Source organism: Mesoplodon bidens (assembly GCF_964165515.1).
Source record: "Mesoplodon bidens genome assembly, chromosome: 17".
NCBI classification, from domain to species: Eukaryota; Metazoa; Chordata; class Mammalia; order Artiodactyla; family Ziphiidae; genus Mesoplodon; species Mesoplodon bidens.
Genome location: NC_138174.1, coordinates 10,624,351 through 10,638,655, shown reverse-complemented (window position 1 = coordinate 10,638,655; position 14,305 = coordinate 10,624,351). Strand labels below are relative to the sequence as shown.

Genomic DNA, 14,305 nt, shown 5'->3' with positions numbered 1-14,305 from the left:
TCCAAGACTCTGACTCCAAAGTTCTTAATTCAGGCTTTGTCTGTCTGTCTGTCTGTCTATCTATCTATCTATCTATCTACCTACCTAATCTATCATCTATCTTTCTATCATCTCTCTATTATCTATCTATCTATCCATCATCTGTCTCTCTCTCTATCTCTCTAAAATATATTCTACAATATATTCCAGCTCTGAATGCAGTGGTTTCAGGCAGAGCCTACTTTGCCTCAGGATTTAGAGGGATCTCAGGTTTATTGTCAGCAAGAATAGTGAGAGGAGAGTTAGGTAGATCCCCCCCTCATTAATTCTTCCATCTTCCAGCTGACACCATCCATTCACCCACCCAACCATCCATCTGGCCAGTCATCCAGCCATCCAGCCATCCAGCCATCCATCCAGACTTCCATTTACTTGCTCCCCAACTACCATCACCACCAAGCATGTTGCAGTTCCTTTCAGTAACAGCTGCTTTTATGTCATCATGAGTCTCATCAAGGTGATGAATTTCAGAGGAAGTTTGAGGATCCAGACTTAGAGACTGGCATTGGGTGTCACTGAGCAAACAGCAGGCAGATGTTAGCAGGAGCTCTGCTGTTTAGGGTGGTATTTTCCTGGAAGTCTGTCAAGGAGTTTTCCAACTAAAATTAACTTAGCAGCATCTGAGCCAGAAACACAAGCTGTGCTTCATTCTCATCTTCCTATGTGCACTGTTGAGTGTGTGTGCCTGTGTGTGTATGTGTGTGTGTGTGTGTTAGGGATGAGGCCAGACATAAAAAGGGCTTTGGAGAACAATAAGAAAGGGCAGTGTTGTATTAATTGATGCATCTCTCATAAGAAGGTACCCGGTGTGTAGCTCACTACAGGACACAAGTACACTTTCTGAATTGCATTGAATTGAAAGCAAAAGCCCACGCTTGTCAGGTTTACACCTAGGAATGCAGTCAGTCACCAGCAAGGGTGGTTATAACCCTGGTGATAATATGCCTGTCCTTATCTGGGAAATGACAGTGAAAGATGAGGCATTGAGGGTTGCTGGAACTAGCAACCAGAAGCCTTGGCTTTCTCTGAGGCTGACTCTATAGACCATCTTTTGTAGAGCCTCTCTTCCCAGAATTGCTCCCTGGAGGCGCCACTCTTTGGATTCCACTAATAGGCTTCCCTGCCGTCTGGCTTTCAGGTGGGTTTGGTCAGTGGCTGGGGAGGAGGGTCAGGACATAAGCAGGGGCCAGAGGGGGTGTGGGGAAGAGACGGGTTGAGTGTTTATTACCCCGGGTTCTGCCATATAGGCTTGCTCTGGGCAGGCTGCATCCCTTGACTGAGTTCACCCTCCTGTCAGGGTCCTCTTAGGTCTTTTCTACCTCTACTTGCCCCTTCATGACTCGGGATGGTAAGAGCAATTGCCTTTGCCAGCCCCAGCCTCTTGCAGTACCTCCCAGGGATTTCCCTAATCCTTGTCCATGCCTTTGTAATAATTCCCTTTATTTAAAATTATCCCAGTTTCTGGCCAGGATTCTCTGATATACAGGTAAACTGGAGTAATGGGATCCTAAAGCAAGACCTCTAACCTATTTATGTATGATTTTCCTCCATTGGAAGTTATGTAATACCAGTCTTGCCTTCTCACTAGGAAATTGTAAATACACAATAAGAAGGTAGAAAAAGAGGCTCTGGAAGAGTTAAAATAAAAAAGCAATTCAAAAGCAAGGTGCTAATACAACTTATGCAATGTCATCTCTTTATCTTTCCAGCCATGATACTAAGCAAGGTAAACTGTTTAGTCACTAGCAATCCCAGGAAAATGTATCCTGCTTCTTTCTGGGGTGTTTTTCAAGAGGCAGCATCTTGCTTTCTACCAGCAATTCAGCCGAGCATGGAAAGTGTTGCACACAAATTCCAAACTTCATCAGAACATTCCCACACTTGGCCAGATGCCCTCCATTTTGTGGACACAGACATCCAGTGGCTGAGACAAATGAATCACATTGGTAATCAGTGAGTGCAATAAAACCACATTTGACTTTGTAGAGTACAGCTCACCTGTGTTTCATGTTTCCCCACCCAATTCAAGGAGGAACCTTCCTAGGCCTTCCAGGTCACAGCCTGCTCTGCTTGGTTAAAACCATCCACGAGGTGCCTCACTGCCCGGCATCCATGCTGCTCTAGGACACACATGCCTTCTGGGCCACTTCCTCACATCCCTCAGTCCTGGCCATGGGCTGCTCTCTGGCAATCTTGTCCAAGGAGGCACAGGGGCTCCAAAGGTCCCAGTGAGCACACATGGACACAAGGGTCAAGTTGTTCTGCTCTCATTTCTCAGGGGTTCCTTCCATACCCAGAGTTTCCAGGATTGCTACGTGGCTTGTCACACACACCCCTACGTCTGATCTTTTAATAAAGGTCCAGGACCCCAGATCTACCTCACTAGCTACAGACACTCAAAGGTTGACTTGTGCCAGAGTGAAATGTGTAAGGTGTAGCAGGCAGAGGCTTCCTGGTTTAATGCTTTTCACTCCTTCAAGGAACAGAAAAATAATCTTCAGTCTAGGATTAGGGCTGGAGAGGAAAGAGGAAGAATAATACTGAATGTTCTTGGGCCTTCCTGTTATGGTTTGGTAGTGACTTCTAGGTCTTTGCATGGCCGTGCAATCAAGAGTAGGAGAAAATTTAGCACAAGGGGGCCCGTGGCTTGTTGGTGTGTTCTGCAGAGTTTAGGGCCCTCCTTACAGAAGGTTCTAAGCCAGGCGGCTTGGTTTGTACATAAAAGCCTCCCCGACCTTACCCTTCTAAGACTATACGTGGATACTCGACAGCCTCAATAAGGCTTCGTAGCAATGCCCCTGACACCATTTCAGATGTAGCTTCTGAAATAAGCTCCCCACGTCACTCTGCCTTCCCCTTCTCCTTAGCCATAGCAGTAGGGACCCAGGGAGGAAGGATGCTGTGTGTTCCTGTGTGTTCCTTCAGGCTTCCTGGGAGACTGCGGTCCCTCTCCTGATAGAGTTTCAGGTTTACCCTGATGGTCTGTGCGATGCAGTGAGGCGTGGTGGCACCTCGCTGGCATGGTCTGTCAGCTTGCCTAGAATAGAATCTACGGCTGGGCTGGTTGCCTCCTTCCGCCACTCCAACTGACAGACAGGTTGTCTCTCCCCCAGCAGCTGGCTCCCGTCTGCCCCCTGTTGGTCTGCAAATGTGATCCTGTTTTAACTCTCATTTTCAGCAGAGACATGAACAGCTACAAATGCCATATGGATTTCAAACATTCACTTTTGAAAGTGACACTTTAGTTCAGTCATTTAAAGTCAGTATCTCCACCAGTTTCATTAAGACTCCCCATTTTGCTGATGCCAGATGATTTAAGTGGAGAAATTCCCTCATTCTAGGACGTTGGAGAAGGTCAAAGGCACTAAGTTCAGTACACAATTCCCTTTAGGTTCTCTTACAACACCCCCCAAAAATGTCCAGAAACTGATTCAGGATATGTTCTCCTCTGTAACTGGTTACGCCACATCTTGGTGGCAAGATACAAATCCATTCCAGAAAGGACTCATCACAGAAATCATCCACTTGAAACTGACATTAATACTGGTCACCTTCAGTGTCTCAGAGAAGGACTTTGTGAATTCTTCCCACTGAAAACAGTGACTGCATGGGTTAAAATCCACCAGTCATATCCCAGAACTACTCTCCCTTCTTTAAGAAAACAATGTGACAGATGAATGGATAAAGAAGATGTGGCACATATATACAATGGAATATTACTCAGCCATAAAAAGAAACGAAATGGAGTTACTGTAGTGAGGTAGATGGACCTAGAGTCTGTCATACAGAGTGAAGTAAGTCAGAAAGAGAAAAACAAATACCGTATGCTAACACATATATATGAGATAAAAAAAAATGGTTCTGAAGAACCTAGGAGCAGGACAGGAATAGAGACACAGACATAGAGAATGGACTTGAGGACACAGGGAGGGGAAAGGGTAAGCTGGGACGAAGTGAGAGAGTGGCATGGACATATATACACTACCAAATATGGGAAGTAGCCACACAGCACAGGGAGATCAGCTCGGTGCTTTGTGACCACCTAGAGTGGTGGGATAGGGAGGGTGGGAGGAGATATGGGGATATATGTATATGTATAGTTGATTCACTTTGTTATAAAGCAGAAACTAACACACCGTTGTAAAGCAGTTATACTCCAATAAAGATGTTAAAAAAAAAAAAGAAAAAGAAAACAATGCAGGTGCATTCCATACCCTTCCTAAACGGAGATAGATGGACTGGAGGAATCTGTAAAAGTCCCTCTGGTTCTGGAACTGAGTGTGTCGGCTCTAGTTTGCTAATCCCTCTTCTACTAAGTGCGTTTGATAGGATCTGTGGGGTTCATAAAAAGCTCAGAGTAAAGACACGGCAGAGAAACATGTGGCTTTGGTTATAAAACAACACACAGCTCCCTGTCACCCTGCATCCCTGGGCAATAGTGCTGGTGCACAGTGGCAGGGATGTAGGGTCCTGCCTCCCTATTCCCCTCGAGAATAGGGTTAATTAATATAGGACCCTCACTGGGCCATAGTTTACAGTGAGCAGAGCCCAGGAGGGTACGAATGCTCCCGTAGGGGGCACACCCTTTGCCTCTGTTTACTTTGGCACTGGCTCTGTGGACTAAAAGATCTTTGAGAAATTTGCAATATTCAATACCTGCGAGATTCTGAAATTATGTGATTTCCTTTCATGCATCCAGGTAATGAATTGCAGCCTGAAGAGTGACCGTCATTGGCCAGGGAGATCTCGCTTTTGTTTGATCCCTGGTGCTACTTGCTGTCACAGATTCCACCTTGCCAAAAAGGAGGACCTGGGATAAAGATCTGGAACTCTTAAAGAGAGTCGTGTGCACAAAATTTTGGGAGGGACCACGGCAGGAGACCTATTTGGTCTTTTTCTTTCCTTTCTTTCTTTTTTTTTTTGCAGTACACGGGCCTCTCACTGCTGTGGCCTCTCCCGTTGTGGAGCACAGGCTCCGGACGCGCAGGCTCAGTGGCCATGGCTCACGGGCCCAGCCGCTCCGCAGCATGTGGGATCATCCCGGACCGGGGCACGAACCTGCATCGGCAGGTCGACCCTCAACCACTGCACCACCAGGGAAGCCCTTTCTTTCCTTTCTTAAAAGCGATATGAGCATCAAACTATTTACAGCCTCAAGTAAACCTGCAGTTCAGGACACTGAAGCATACATAATACAGTCCTCTCAACTGAACAGTGCATAAGCAGGCACTCTGGAGATTTCATCACACAGGATTGGTGTGACTGTAATTAAGAGGATTGGCACAGTTGGCTCCCTGAAAAAAGGCTTAACTCAGGTTAACACTTTAATATGAATAACATTTTTCTGATTAAAAAAAAGAGGAACAATGATTTCTTAATGTACTTCCTGCACTTACGGTCCACCTTGTCACCCTGCACCTAACCTTACATCTTGGAGTCTGTTCTCATGTGCGTATTCAGATCATATATTAAGTATGCAGATCCCTGCCCCCTTATGGTCCTAGTGTTGCCGAGCTGTGCACAGCACTGTGGGTGGATTGCAGCCTGCTTTCTTTTGCTGATGGCCACTTTGACACGCTCAGTGCTTCTGCTTTGGAGCTTTTAAGATTCGACTTACAGAACCTTGTACTTGGGATATGCATTATCCTCTGAAAAGGAAAACATATGACCTTTAGGGGAAAAACGTGGACTCTGGGAGTCCTCGTTTAAGCTTCCTGGAAAGCACTACCTCATGGGCTGACAATCACGTGCCTTCCACAGACCATTTCCTCTGCTGCTGAAAGAAAATGCGTAATTACCAGAGAAAATGTCACTTTGCATGATGTACAGGTGATGTGGGAAATGAGGCACAATCACAAAAAGCAACAAACGTTCCCAAATACGCCTGCCTTATCTGTGCTTCCTTAAGAGCCAAATGCCCTTTTGGGGAACAGACCTGTCCCTAGTAGCATTTTCGATGACTCCCAGCCCTTCTTACATTTCCTTGTCAATTAAAAATGATAAATTAAGCTTCTTGCAGGGCAGACAAACAATCAGCCAGTGTGAACCATATGAAGACCCAAGATTTTGGATGAATCAGAATCAGCCTGAAAAATTCATCTGGTGACTCTGGGAACTGACCGCCAGCCAGAGGAACATCGGAGATGTCGCACGCGGCACCCAGGCATTCTGACGAGCCACTGGCGTTAAGAAAGTTGCAGTGACATTTCCCCGCAGCCTATGCTTCCTTCCTGGCTCCTGGGAAGAATGGCCAAGTACATCCACATGTGTCTACCCACCGCCCAGACAAATCCAGCACCACATTCAAGACAGATGTTTGTCCCGCCTGCCGATGCAGGGGACATGGGTTCATGCCCTGGTCTGGGAATATCCCACATGCCGCAGAGCGGCTAGGCCCGTGAGCCATGACTGCTGAGCCTGCGCGTCCGGAGCCTGTGCTCCGCAATGGGAGAGGCCACAACAGTGAGAGGCCCACGTACCGCAAAAAAAAAAAAAAAAAAAAAAAGACAGATGTTTGTCCTTTGCAGCTTTTATGTTTAGAGGCACGTTGTGCAGAAGTAATGTCCATTGGACTGGTTATTTATTTTGCTTTCTGCTTCAGGGATGCTGATAAAGAGTGAGGATCTAAATCATTGCTTCCCCTCAACCAACTCACAGAAGGCATCCTGGTGCATTTTATGTCCTGAGGGCAAATGAAAATTATGTGTTGTGTGTGGCAATTATTTTCTATGCTGCTGCTCCTTTCCCGGCGTGTAGATGTGTCAAGAGGGTGACTGTTTATCAACTGGCGGGGGGAGGGGCGGCTGTGAGGGCAGATGAGGAAGGAGGCAGGAAATTCCCAGTTCTTTTCTTCCACCTCTAATTCCTTTCAAACAGATACTCTGATTTTATATGAAGTAAAGCTGTCTGCATAGTCAAATTGGTCTGCCTTTCTCAGATATTTTCCTAAGTAGAACTTCCACTAAGATGGGCTTAACTAATGATGGAAAGAATGTAAGCCATCTGTGGAAAACCCTTAATCTTCATGAAAAAAAAAAAAAAGAAATCATACCAGAGGCGCTTTGTAAATTTCATTTGCCTCTCCTCCACGTCCTCTCCATTTACAAAATAATGACTGCATGTGCAGAAGGGAGAGGAACCAACTGACATTTTCTGCACAACGCATCTTTCACTGTTGTTGCCTGTAAATGACGGATAGTGAGGTCATGGGAAAATGGGGCTGCCTTTTAGTAAGCTTTTTAGTTGATGGAGATAGTTATATGAATAGTAATGTTGACAATGAAAGTAACAAAGCTTTCTGAGTTCTAACCATGTACAAGACTCATTGGTAAAGTGCTGTATATGCCTCTGGCCGTCCAGGTGGTCCAACAGCCGTACAAGGCACTTACTATTGCTGTCTTATCACCTCTAAAACAGAACCCTGGATTCCACCTCCCCAGATCTACTCTTCACCAAGGCTTCCTCTTCTTAGTAAGTGCTATCAGCAGCTACTGAGCTGCTCTGGCCGCAGACCTGGAAATGAGCCATCTTTGGTTAATCTCTTTCCCTTTGCCCTCCCACATTTAATTTGACAGCAGATTCTGCCAAACGTGACAACACCGTTCCCTAACGTGGTGTCTTTGACAGGATCTTTGCTTACTGCTCAGACCTCACCCTCCCATCCCTCTTCTCCTGGCTCAGTTCCCAGGGACACTGGCCTTTCCATTCCTTAAATGCATCACACTTGTTGGAAATGTGCTTTTAATCTCTCTCTTCAATAGATCTCGAGTCCTTCCATTTGTTTAAAGTCCACTGCCATAACCTCAGGCTAAACTCATCATCTTCAGCTGAGAATATGGAAACAGTCTCCTGACTGGTTCCATGCTTTCGCTCTTGCCCCTCTTAGGAAGACCCAATAGTAAGAGTGAATTGGGAAACTAGTCAAGTCACCTCACTGCTTAAATCTCCCAGGGCTTTGTATTGCTCCTAGAAGAAATCCCTATGTCTTAACTTGTCTGCTTGATCTACTGCTGCCTGCCTCTCCCACCCCGACGCCCCATCACTGACTCCCTCACCCTCCAAATCCCACATATACTGGCTTGTTTTCTCTACCTTGAACAAGCCCCACTCATTTCTGCCTCAGAGCTTTGAACTTGCTGCTTCTTCCTCTGAGAAACACTTCCCCTATCTTCACATGATTGGCTCCACATCGTGGTCATAATTTTACACTTGCAAGTGAAAAATAAATAATAATCAAAGGGGAATAATGTGTAGTCATATTTGCTTCAAAATTGGGAGAAGGTTGAGAGACAGATTTTGGAGGAGTTTGGATGACAAAGCAGCAGATCTCAAAGAAGGGGACTTTGGGTTTTTCGTACAGGAGTTGAGCTGAGTCTGAGTGTACACACACCTCTTGGGAAGAGGTGATGTGCATCTTTCTATGATTTGGTCATAACCATCATAAACAAGTCAAATACTTATGCATTCATATTGCCTCACCTACTCTGACTGATGCCAACACTGCATGGATGAAAACTCTGGAGGGTGCAGAACAGGCAAGTTTGTAGAAGAAATGAATTACTCCTACAGTTAAGAAAAACTTGGCTTAGAAATGAATTAAGCCCTGCCTAAGGTTAAAATTAACTGGTAGAGTTAAACCCAGAACTGTCTACTGCTCCTCCAATAATGTGCTGGTCCATGGTGTTCTCACACATCATTCTTATTCTGTTGAATTTCATCTGAATCACATAATCTAACACAAGATTATATATACTCTTCCCTAATGTTTCACATGTATATATTTTGCCTTATCAACACATTTGTAAGTTCCTAGAATCTGAAGACCAGTCTTTCATAGCACTTGGTACATAGAAGTCTGTTCATATACGTTTGTTATTTAGATAACTATATTTCTCTTGTATTCCCTAGAGATATTTGGCCATGTTGTTATTAAATCCTTGTTGAAGTTACCAGTAGCAATGCACCTATTCTGTATGCAAAAGAGATACTATATAAAATAGAATTCTTAGGTAATAAAGTTCAATTTAAACAGAATGAATTTTGAGTTCCTCTGAATGAATTTACATACATACATACACACGTACCTTCATCCACTCTATTCTTAAATCCTTCACAAGGGGGTTTCTTAATGGAATCAAGATAAGTCATCATTCATATTACCACAGTCTAAAAATATAATGGAATATCAGAATTACAGTGAGAGAAAGAAAAAGCAAATGTCATTCCTCAAACTCAGTCAGTCTTCTTGGACTCAGGTCCCTAGGTTATCTCAGATAACTGCTTATCTCAAGTAATTCATGCTAAGAAGCTTTTACTAGTTATACCCAGTGTGTCTGAGACACCCCCTCTGTCACTGGGTGACTGGGCAATGGATTACACAGTCAACGCGTTACTTTAACCAGATGGTCATTTACTCATTTGCTAACTAATCATTCAATATTTGTGACAATCACATAAGCCTGGCCTGGCCATGAAAAACTGATAAATGGACAAACATGAAAATTCTTAGGCCCTAATGTACAAGCATAGACAAAGTTTGACCCAGTACTGTCATGACAAGCATTTTGAGGCTAGGACCCTGGCTATTAAGCTAGATGTTACTTAGTTGAGCTGCAAAATTATTTTCTTATATAGTGGAAAAAGATATTTCTGGGTGCTGACATGGCTGTGGACATAAAAAAATTACAGTTCTCCATTTCTCTGACATGACAGATGTCTCACTTTGTGTGGCCTGCCAGTGCCACCAAAAATTGGGCATATCTCTGTAAGATACAAAGAGAAGCAATGGGAGCTACATTCACTCCCAGTGTCCTTGTCTTATTTATAACCTTTGCATTGTTCATTAGCTGCTTTGGGAGTAAAACAAAGAAAAAGTAACCTTGAACCAAATCCACATTATTATTCTCTCCCATCCTCTAATATGAAAGTCATCTTAGTCTGACTTATTGCAACTATTCTATGTGCTGAGAATTCAAAGACAATTAAGCTGGAATCCCTTTCCTTGACAAATCTTCAGGTATAGACATATTAACACACACACACACACACATTCATTCACACATAGGCAAAATCATATAAGGTGCCGTGCGAGCGCTGGGGAGGGAACAACTTATTCTGTCAGGGTTGGGGGAAGTGGAGGTTGGAACAAAGAAAGAAAGGACATTTGAGAATTTTCTTTGAACTGGGTCTTGAAGATTGATAAGCAGTTCTCTTTAGACTCACCAAGAATGAATGACACCCCAGGCAAAGGAAACAGGATGTTGGAAAACAGAGCAGAACGGGCCAGAACATGTAGATGCAGTTGCAGCCTAGGATTGATGGAGTCCCTCAGAGAGGATGAAGACAGCGGTTAGAATTCATAGGAAAGAATTCTTGGAAACACTAACATTCAGGGAGATGAGAACCCTGAAAAAGACTGAAAAGGAGCCTTGAGCATGTATATGGAGAACCAGGAGGAATGATATTGAAGGAGCCCAGGCAGGAGATGCTAGGTGGAAGGTACCTCATGGAGTCGGCAGGTAGGTGATGGCTGGTTTGCCTCATGGGGTGGCAAGGAGTGGGGTTGTGAGGGCAGAAAGCAGCTGGTGTTATTTCAAGAATAACTGGGAGCAGAGAAACTGGAGACGACGACGCAGGCTGCTCATATGGAAGGCTGCTCTTGTGGGAAGCCCGACACGTAGAGAGAGCGAGATGGTACCTAGGGGGGATGCATTCAACAGATTAGGTTTGCATTTAAAGAATGCCTGCAAAGAATGAGTAGGGAGAGAGATGTGAATGACAAACTTAAGAAGTTGGTTACTGGAGGAATTAAACGGAAGCACTTACGTTGATGGAGGAATGAGGTTGGCTGAGACAGGAGCTCGTCTCCAAGATAGAAGTGAAGGACGTAAACACAAGTGAGGATGGAAATGAAGAAAAATGAGGATCCTGGCCTGCAGGCAACTATTTTATATGAGAAGTAGGAGGCAATGTTTATTGCTTCAAATTATATGATGAAAGGATTATCTTAAATATTCCAGGCATTGGAAACAAATGGACAGAAAGACTTCTGGAAGAAGAGGACCACTGAAACAAGGCCGTGAGTTTGGCCCTGGAGATGAACACATTTGTCCCTGTAGGCGGAGGAGGGAGAACGACTAAACAGATCATCTCTCACCAAATGAACCTCTACTTTCCAGGGAAGAAAAGCAGGGGGCGGCTCTGACTTTGCCAACTGAACGAGTGTTTCTCCATGAACATGAGTACTTTTGGTGCCTTTATTCGTGAAGCTTTTACATTTGAAGAATTCAAAATACTTCATAAAATACTTGTTTTTTAATATGGCATCGCAGTAGTTATAATCAAAGAAAAAACTTATTTTAAGACAGAGCCATGAATAAAAGTTATTTACAAACCTATTCAAAGGGGCAAAGTATAATGGAAAACATACGAAGGCTTATTTTTACCTTTGAAGCAAAACTTTGGCAGATTGTATTTTGGATTCTAAATATTTCACTTACCGTTACAACCAATATTCATGAAATGCACTGACAGGAGTCTAACACCAACTTTAAAAAGATGAAGTATCTTTTCCTTAATTAATGTCTACAAAGAGATTTAATGATGAAAAGTGCCATTAAGTGCCAAGTACTATTAATTATTTTCTGCTGCAAGAGGCATAGAGTCCTCATTATATACTGTTTTAAATATTATAAAATATTTACAAAATAAGTTTAAAAATAATTGCAAACAAGCCAAATAAAAAGGCATTTTCCTTTTGAGGTGAAACTTAAGATCAAAACCCAAAGAAAAACTCATTTGCATCCTACATGAATAGGCTTCAACGAATGCTCCAAAGATACCTGGCACTTTGCTTATTCTTTTTCCATATTCTATGTACCTCTGCTGTCTGCATAAACTGAAGTGAGTTACTACTTCAAATTTTGGCACAAATGTTAATTTTTTAAAACTGTTTTTAAACTATTTTTATTGAGGTATAATTTACAATGTTTTGTTAGTTTCAGGTGTACAGCAAAGTGATTCAGTCATATATATATGACTTTATATATATATTCTTTTTCAGATTCTTTTCCATTATAGGTTATTACAAGATACTGAATATAGTTCCCTGTGCTATACAGTAGGTCCTTGTTTTTTTTTGTTTTTTTTTTTTTTGTGTGTGGTACGCGGGCCTCTCACTGCTGTGGCCTCTCCCGTTGCGGAGCACAGGCTCCGGACGCGTGGGCTCAGCGGCCATGGCTCACGGGCCAAGCCGCTCCGCGGCATGTGGGATCTTCCCGGACCGGGGCACGAACCCGTGTCCCCTGCATTGGCAGGCGGACTCTCAACCACTGCGCCACCAGGGAAGCCCGGTCCTTGTTTTTTATAATCTAGTTTATATATAGTAGTGTGTATATGTTAATCCCAAACTCCTAATTTATGCCTCCCCCACTTCCTCTTTGGTAATGCTAAATTTGTTTTCTATGTCTGTGAGTCTATTTCTGTTTTGCAAATAAGTTCATTTGTATCATTTTTTTTAGATTCCACATATAAGTGACATCATATATTTCTCTTTCTGTCTGACTTACTTCACTTAGAATGATAATCTCTAGGTCCATCCATGTTGCTGCAAATGGCATTATTTCATTCTTTTTTATGGCTGAGTAATATTCCATTGTGTGTGTGAGTGTGTGTGTGAGTGTGTGTGTGTGTGTGTGTGTACCACATCTTTATTCATCTGTCGACGGATACTTAGGTTGCTTCCATGTCCTGGCTATTGTAAATACTGCTGCTATGGACATTGGGGTGCATGTATCTTTTTGAATTTTCTCTGGATATATGCCTAGGAGTGGTATTGTAGGATCATATGGTAGCTCTAGTTTTAGTTTCTTAAGGAACCTCCATACTGTTCTCCATAGTGAACAAATGTTAATTTTATCTGATGGCAAACACATGCCGGGATCCCCCACTTGCCATCTCTGTCCAGCTGCCTACTTTGGGACTATCCCCTGAGGACTCAGCCTCTGAAGCAGCTTCTAAAATTCCCTGGTTTGAGGGGAGGAAAAACTCGGAACTCTCTGTAATCTCTGGGTCTGGTCTTTGTAAGGAGTCATTCCTCAGTCCAGACCCAAGTTGGCGCAGAACTAATAAGTAAATTCACTTATTAAATTGAACAGTAACTTGGTGTCATGCATTGTGCCAGTTCCTGTTCTCAAATTATGCATTGTCTACTAGAGAACTTTACCTCCCTAATCACTACTGTCTAAGTCTGTTCTGGCTGCTGTAACAAAATACCACAGACTGGGTGACTGAAATAACAGACCTTTACTTCTCACGGTTCTGGAGGCTGGAAGGTCCAAATTCAGGGTGCCGGCAGGTACAGTGTCTGGTGAGCACCTGCTTCCTTGTTCTCATGTGTCTGTGTTCTCACCCAAAGGAAGAGGCCAAGGTGCTTTCTAGGGTCTCTTTTATAAGAGCACTAACCCCCGTCATGAAGGCTCTACTCCTCTGCTCCTGTAACCTAATCACCCAAAGGCCCCACCTCCAAGTATCATTACATTGGGGATTAGGTTTGAACATATGCATTTGGGGGGACACAAACAGTCTAAGGCAACTATTTTATAATAGGCTCTGCCTTATATTTTTGAGAGAGAGAGAGCCAAAGTAGGGAAGGTTAGCTGGCAGGAGAAAATGTTAAACTTTTCATTTTTTATGTTTTCTCTGAAGGCCCACCGCTCTCACCATTTATGGAACTGCCTTGGCTGCTCAAGGGACCAGATGTTCCCTGGGGTTGCAACCCACTGCTCCTGCATTTAGCCTCCTGGCTGGCTGGCTGCTTGCTTGGATTCAGCCCAGTACAGATGGCATCACCGCTAAATCAGAGAAGGATGACACACGGTTTCCTGATCCTCCTTCAAGTTGCTACTTTGCTTGTAAGAGCTCATTTCCTGGGAGTCCAAATAATTAAGTTTCACCTGTGCCATGTATTCCATAATTACATTATTTTGTTAATTATGCTTGATGACAAAGTTATCAAAATTCAACCTGATCAAAGCCAAAATAAAATCTGGAAGCAAATGTCTCTTGCTGTACCATCATAGTCATTTATAAATAGGGCACTTTGCACATGTCCTGGAGGGGAGACAACTCTCCTCACTCTACACTTATTCTTGCATATCCCATCACTTGAGGGTGACCAAACCCACTAGGGAATTTTTTAATGTAGGAAATGGCAGTGTTTGCTTCAAATGGTAAGTCCTAAGAATTGGCTTTACATACAAACAGCATG

At 43.5% G+C, this 14,305-nt stretch overlaps 1 long non-coding RNA gene across 1 annotated transcript in view; it reads left to right on the top strand.

Moving 5' to 3' along the window:
* Positions 1-13,905, top strand: part of LOC308604840 — a 228,571-nt gene extending 214,666 nt beyond the window's left edge. Inside the window, exon 3 of the long non-coding RNA XR_014013560.1 lies at positions 13,744-13,905. This is a non-coding gene — a long non-coding RNA (uncharacterized lncRNA). The remainder of the gene's footprint in view (positions 1-13,743) is intronic.
* The last annotated feature ends 400 nt before the right edge of the window (positions 13,906-14,305 follow it).